This window comes from Scyliorhinus torazame, chromosome 5, assembly GCF_047496885.1.
Source record: "Scyliorhinus torazame isolate Kashiwa2021f chromosome 5, sScyTor2.1, whole genome shotgun sequence".
In the NCBI taxonomy this organism is placed as follows: domain Eukaryota; kingdom Metazoa; phylum Chordata; class Chondrichthyes; order Carcharhiniformes; family Scyliorhinidae; genus Scyliorhinus; species Scyliorhinus torazame.
The window spans coordinates 75,152,690-75,159,311 of NC_092711.1; positions in this window are offsets into that span (position 1 = coordinate 75,152,690).

Below are 6,622 nucleotides of genomic sequence, written 5' to 3' on the forward strand. Positions count from 1 at the left end.
TTGCTCGTCATATGTTCAGTGTTTTCTAGAATGATCCAACACAATGGAAGTCACTCGGCACAAAGTGTGAGGTTGTCCATTTTGGAAGGACAAATATGAATGCGGAATACAGGATTAACGGTAGGATTCTTGGCAATGTGGAGGAGCAGAGAGATCTTGGGGTCTATGTTCATACATCTTTGAAAGTTGCCATTCAAGTGGATAGAGCTGTGAAGAAGGCCTATGGTGTGCTGGTGCTCATTAACAGAGGGATTGAATTTAAGAGCTGTGAGGTGATAATGCAGCTGTACAAAACCTTGGTAAGGCCACATTTGGAGTACTGTGTGCAGTTCTGGTCGCCTCATTTTAGGAAGGATGTGGAAGCTTTGGAAAAGGTGCAAAGGAGATTTACCAGGATGTTGCCTGGAATGGAGAGTAGGTCTTATGAGGAAAGGCTGAGGGTGCTAGGCCTTTTCTCATTGGAACGGAGAAGGATGAGGGGCGACTTGATAAGGGTTTATAAGATGATCAGGCGAATAGATGAGTAGACAGTCAGAGACCTTTTCCCGGGTGGAACAAACCATTACAAGGGGACATAAATTTAAGGTGAATGTTCGAAGATATAGGGGGATGTCAGAGGTGGGTTCTTTACCCAGAGAGTAGTGTGGGCATGGAATGCACTGTCTGTGGAAGTAGTTGAGTCGGCAAAATTAGGGACCTTCAAGCAGCTATTGGATAGGTACATGGATTACGGTAGAATGATATTGTGTAGATTAATTTATTCTTAATGTTAGCACGGTAGCATTGTGGATAGCACAATTGCTTCACAGCGCCAGGATCCCAGGATCGATTCCGGCTTGGGTCACTGTCTGTGCGGAGTCTGCACATCCTCCCCGTGTGTGCGTGGGTTTCCTCCGGGTGCTCCGGTTTCCTCCCACAGTCCAAAGATGTGCAGGTTAGGTGGATTGGCCATGATAAATTGCCCTTAGTGTCCAAAATTGCCCTTAGTGTTGGGTGGGGTTACTGGGTTATGGGGATAGGGTGGAGGTGTTGACCTTGGGTAGGGTGCTCTTTCTAAGAGCCGGTGCAGACTCGACAGGCCGAATGGCCTCCTTCTGCACTGTAAATTCTATGATAATCTGTGATTAATCTAGGACAAAGGTTTGGCACAACATCGTAGGCTGAAGGGCCTGTTCTGTGCTGTATTTTTCTATGTTCTATCATATCTGTACTGACTTTGTGCAAGAGCTACCACTTTTCCTGGTTAAATTCCATTTGCGACAGTTCTGCCCCCATATGACCAGCCCATCTGTATCATCCCGTGATTTAAGGCTTTTGTCCTCGCTAGTTACCACACCAACAATTTTCCATCTGCAAACTTATTGATCATACCTCCTACCTTCACGTATTTCAAATCCTCGATTTTATATATAATTACTATTGGTGGCTGAGGATGCACCAGGATATCCATCAGCACCTAAACCTGCGATTCCTTCCTGCGAGACATTCGAGAGTTTCAATAACTCTGGAGAAACAATGCTGAAAAAGCTGATGTTCTGGTCAAGGCTAATAACTGGGTGTTGCCTTGCCTGTATCTGAATTTACTCCACTCCTGTTCATTCTCCACTTATGTAATAAGCATTGATTGTAATGACTGGGAAGAGGTTGCTGCCAATCAGTCACTACCGTGACAATGTGAGCATCAAACAGCATCATTAGGGTGGCATGGTAGCACAGTGGTTAGCACTGTTGCTTCACAGCACCAGGGTGCCGGGTTCGATTCCCGCTTGGGTCACTGCCTGTGCAGTCTGTACGTTCTCCCCGAAAGACATGCTTGTTAGGTGAATTGAACATTCACCTGAACAGGCGCCGGAGTGTGGCGACTAGGGGATTTTCAAGTAACTTCATTGCAGTGTTAATGTATGCCTAATTATGACAATAAAGATTAGTATTATTATTTTATTGATGTTCTTGTAAAATATTGACCTATTATATTTTCTTTGATAATTTACTTTCGTGATGGAGGTGTCACTGTGAAAAGCGTGCCAGTCAGTAAGGATTGTCAGTGAGGATTGATCAGCATTTTCTAATTGGAGATGTTAATCAGAGGAATTGCAGAGTTTTTTTACAAAAACAATTTAGGACTGAAGTAAAAATTCATAATTTTATTGTTCAGCAGTTTCTTTGGGAGTTCTTAAATTGAAGGATAAGATCACAGACGATGGCTTTTAAAAAGGGACGCTGCCATCACAAAAACCAACATATATCTTGAAGATTAAACTGCAGCCAGTTAATGTTAGGAGGAAAGTAAATAATAATAATCTTTATTGTCACACAGAGGCTTACGTTAACACTGCAATGAAGTTACTGTGAAATGCCCCTCGTCGCCACATTTTGGCGCCTGTTCGGGTACACTGAGAGAGAATTCAGAATGTCCAAATTGCCTCACAGCACGTCTTTCGGGTCTTGTGGGAGGAAACCGGATCCACCCGGAGGAAACCCACACAGACATAGGGAGAACGTGCAGACTCCGCACAGACAGTGACCCAAGCCCGGAATTGAACCTGGGACCATGCCGCTGTGAAGCATTAGGGAGCATTAAGGTTCAGACAGGATAATACCTCTGGGAAAGATATAGAAATAACAGAAATATTAAATCATTACTTTGCATCATTGTTTCCCAGGGAGATAGAACAGGTCAACAGGACATTGAATGATGAGGTGATTATTGATTACACTAATCAAACTCAAAGGGGATAAAACCCCTGATCCAAATGGATTACATCCACGTATTTTAAAAGATTCGCAGGGAGAGACATTACTGCTCATATTTAATAATTCATTAAAAAGGATCAGTTCTAAAAGACTGGCTGCTCAGTAATGTAATTCCTATATTTAAAATGGTGGCCAGAACATGCCCAGGAAATTATGAAACAATTAGCTTCACATTGGTAAATAATCGAATCCTGAGTAAAGGAGGGAACTTTTAAAATCTGGAAAAGATAAACATAACAATGAATAGTCAATATGGATTTCAAATGGGAAAATCTTGTCTGACCAAAGTTATGTGTTTTGCTGCTTGTGCGAGTGCTGCTTATCATTATGTGTAAGCAACCTTCCTCCACAATGTGGTCCTGAGAATTCCATTGATTTGAATGGTACGATTTGAGTCAGAGAGTTTTTCCAGGAGTGAAAGAGGCGCTTTGACCCATCGGGTCTCCACCAGCCATCAAGCACCGATTTACTCTAATCCCATTTTCCAGCACTTAGTCCGTTGCCTTCCATGCAATGGCATTTGAAATGTTCATCTAAATACTTCTTAAATGTTGTGAAATTTACATTCTCTACCACACTTTCAGGCTGTGCGTTCCAGATTCCCACCGACCTCTGGGTGAAAAAACTTTTTCTTTGCATCTCCTATAAACCTCCTGCCATTACCCGAAATCTATGCCCCTGCTTATTGACCCCTCCAATCAGGGGAAAGTTTCCTTCTCTGCCCACTGGTTATTGACTCTTCCACTCAGGGGAAAGGTTCCTTCCTATTCACCCCATCTATTCACCACTAATTCACTGAATAATTTTATACCTCAATCAGGTCCCTCTCAGCCATCTCTGCTCCAAGGAAAACAATCCCAGCCGATCCAGTCTCTCTTGTTAGCTGAAATACTCCCGCCCAGGACATCCTGGTGAATCTACTCTGCATCCTCTCGAGTGCAATCACTTCCTTCCAGAACTGCACACACTACTCCAGCTGTGGTCTAACCAGCATTTTATACAGCTCCATTATAACCTCCCTGCTCCTATATTCTATGCCTTAGTTAATTCACCTTAGTTAGTTCACCTGAGGAAGGAGCAGCGCTCCGAAAGCTAGTGACATCGAAACAAACCTGTTGGACTTTAACCTGGTGTTATAAAACTTCTTACTGTGCTCACCCCAGTCCAACGCCGGCATCTCCACATCATGGCTACCATCGACACCGCAAACTGCCGGCTCAAAGTGGAGAGGATCTCCAGGAAGATCGCGCATATAGACACTGACATTAAGTTTCTACAAAGATGCAAGAAAGCAGACAAGATCCCAAAAGGGCTACAGATCACAAACCCACTCAAGTCGACCTACAACACAGACTTCGCTGAGAGACTCTGCCGTCGCACCTCTCTCACACTCCTCAACCACCTCGTCCGCCAGCTCTACAGCAGACGACGCAACCTGGAAACCAAGATAGAGGCCATATTCTCAACTTGCGCTCAGGATGCAGCAGACCAGCTGCGGAACACCGCCAAACAGATGAGACAACAATACTATGCCACCTATATGCATACCAAGAACAGAAAGCTTGAGAAACTTGGCATCACCACCGGCAGCAACCAAGCCACCCCCGGTGTCACAGTAGAAAACAATACAGGGAAATCTATTGTCAACTTGTCAGACTACACCCTTCAACCAGATGAAATCGAAGTCCTCAGCAGAGGGCTTAATTTCTGCACCACCACCAAAATGGACCCCATCAGTCTCGCGGCAGACACGGAGGAATTCATCAGGCGAATGAGGCTCCGGGAATTCTTCCACAGACCCCAAGAGGCCAACAGCGAACCCAAGCAGACTACCAATGAACCGGAACAGCAGACCGAGAGATCTGCGGTGCGGCAACCGAAGAGGAAAGAGTCGAATTGGACCCCTCCGGAAGGCCGCTGCCTTAGACTCGACATGTATGCTCAAGCCGTCAGGAGTCGCGTCAATGCCAGATTCATCAGTCGCATTCACAAGACAGCCCCGAACGTCACCCAAGCACAACGCAATGCCATCCGCGCTCTCAAGACCAACCGCAGCATCGTCATCAACCAGCAGATAAAGGGGGGCCACTGTCGTACTGAACAGAACGGACTACTGCAAAGAAGTATACCGACAACTGAACAACCAAGAACACTACAGACAGTTACCCGCAGATCCGACCAAGGAACACATCCGCCAACTTAACAGACTGATCAAGACCTTGGATCCAGATCTTCAGAGCACCCTACGTGCTCTCATCCCACGTACTCCCCGCATTGGAGATCTCTACTGCCTCCCGAAAATACATAAGGCCAACACACCAGGCCGCCCTATCGTTTCAGGCAATGGGACCCTGTGTGAGAACCTCTCTGGCTACATCGAGGGCATCTTGAAACCCATCGTGCAAGGTACACCCAGCTTCTGTCGCGACACGACAGACTTCCTACAGAAACTCAGCACCTATGGACCAGTTGAACCAGGAACATTCCTCGTCACAATGGACGTCTCGGCACTCTACACCAGCATCCCCCATGACGACGGCATTGCTGCAACAGCCTCAGTACTCAACACTGACAACTGCCAATCTCCAGATGCAATTCTGCAACTCATCCGCTTCATCCTGGATCACAACGTCTTCACCTTCGACAACAAGTTCTTCATCCAGACGCACGGAACAGCCATGGGGACCAAATTCGCACCCCAATACGCCAACATCTTCATGCACAAGTTTGAACAGGACCTACTCACCGCACAGGACCTTCAACCGATGTTATACACCAGATACATCGATGACATTTTTTTCCTTTGGACCCACGGCGAAGAATCACTGAAACGACTACACGATGACATTAATAAGTTCCATCCAACCATCAGACTCACCATGGACTACTCTCCAAAATCAGTTGCATTCTTGGACACACTCGTCTCCATCAAGGATGGTCACCTCAGCACTTCGCTTTACCGCAAACCCACGGATAACCTCATGATGCTCCACTTCTCCAGCTTCCACCCTAAACACATTAAAGAAGCCATCCCCTATGGACAAGCGCTCCGTATACACAGGATCTGCTCAGACGAGGAGGAGCGTAACAGACATCTACAGACGTTGAAAGATGCCCTCGTACGAACGGGATATGGCACTCGACTCATCGATCGACAGTTCCAACACGCCACAGCGAAAAACCGGACCGACCTCCTCAGAAGACAAACATGGGACACATCCGACAGAATACCCTTCGTCGTCCAGTACTTCCCCGGAGCGGAGAAACTACGTCATCTTCTTCACAGCCTTCAACACGTCATTGATGACGATGAACATCTTGCCAAGGTCATCCCCACACCCCCACTACTTGCCTTCAAACAACCGCGCAACCTCAAATGAACCATTGTTTGCAGCAAACTACCCAGTCTTCAGAACAGTGACCTCGACACCACACAACCCTGTCATGGCAATCTCTGCAAGACGTGCCAGATCATCGACATGGATACCACTATTACACGTGAGAACACCACCCACCAGGTACGCGGTACATACTCGTGCGACTCGGCCAACGTTGTCTACCTCATACGCTGCAGGAAAGGATGTCCCGAAGCATGGTACATTGGCGAGACCATGCAGACGCTGCGACAACGAATGAACGGACATCGCGCAACAATCACCAGGCAGGAATGTTCCCTTCCAGTCGGGGAACACTTCAGCAGTCAAGGGCATTCAGCCTCTGATCTCCGGGTAAGCGTTCTCCAAGGCGGCCTTCAGGACCCGCGACAACGCAGAATCGCCGAGCAGAAACTTATAGCCAAGTTCCGCACACATGAGTGCGGCCTCAACCGGGACCTGGGATTCATGTCGCATTACATTCATCCCCCACC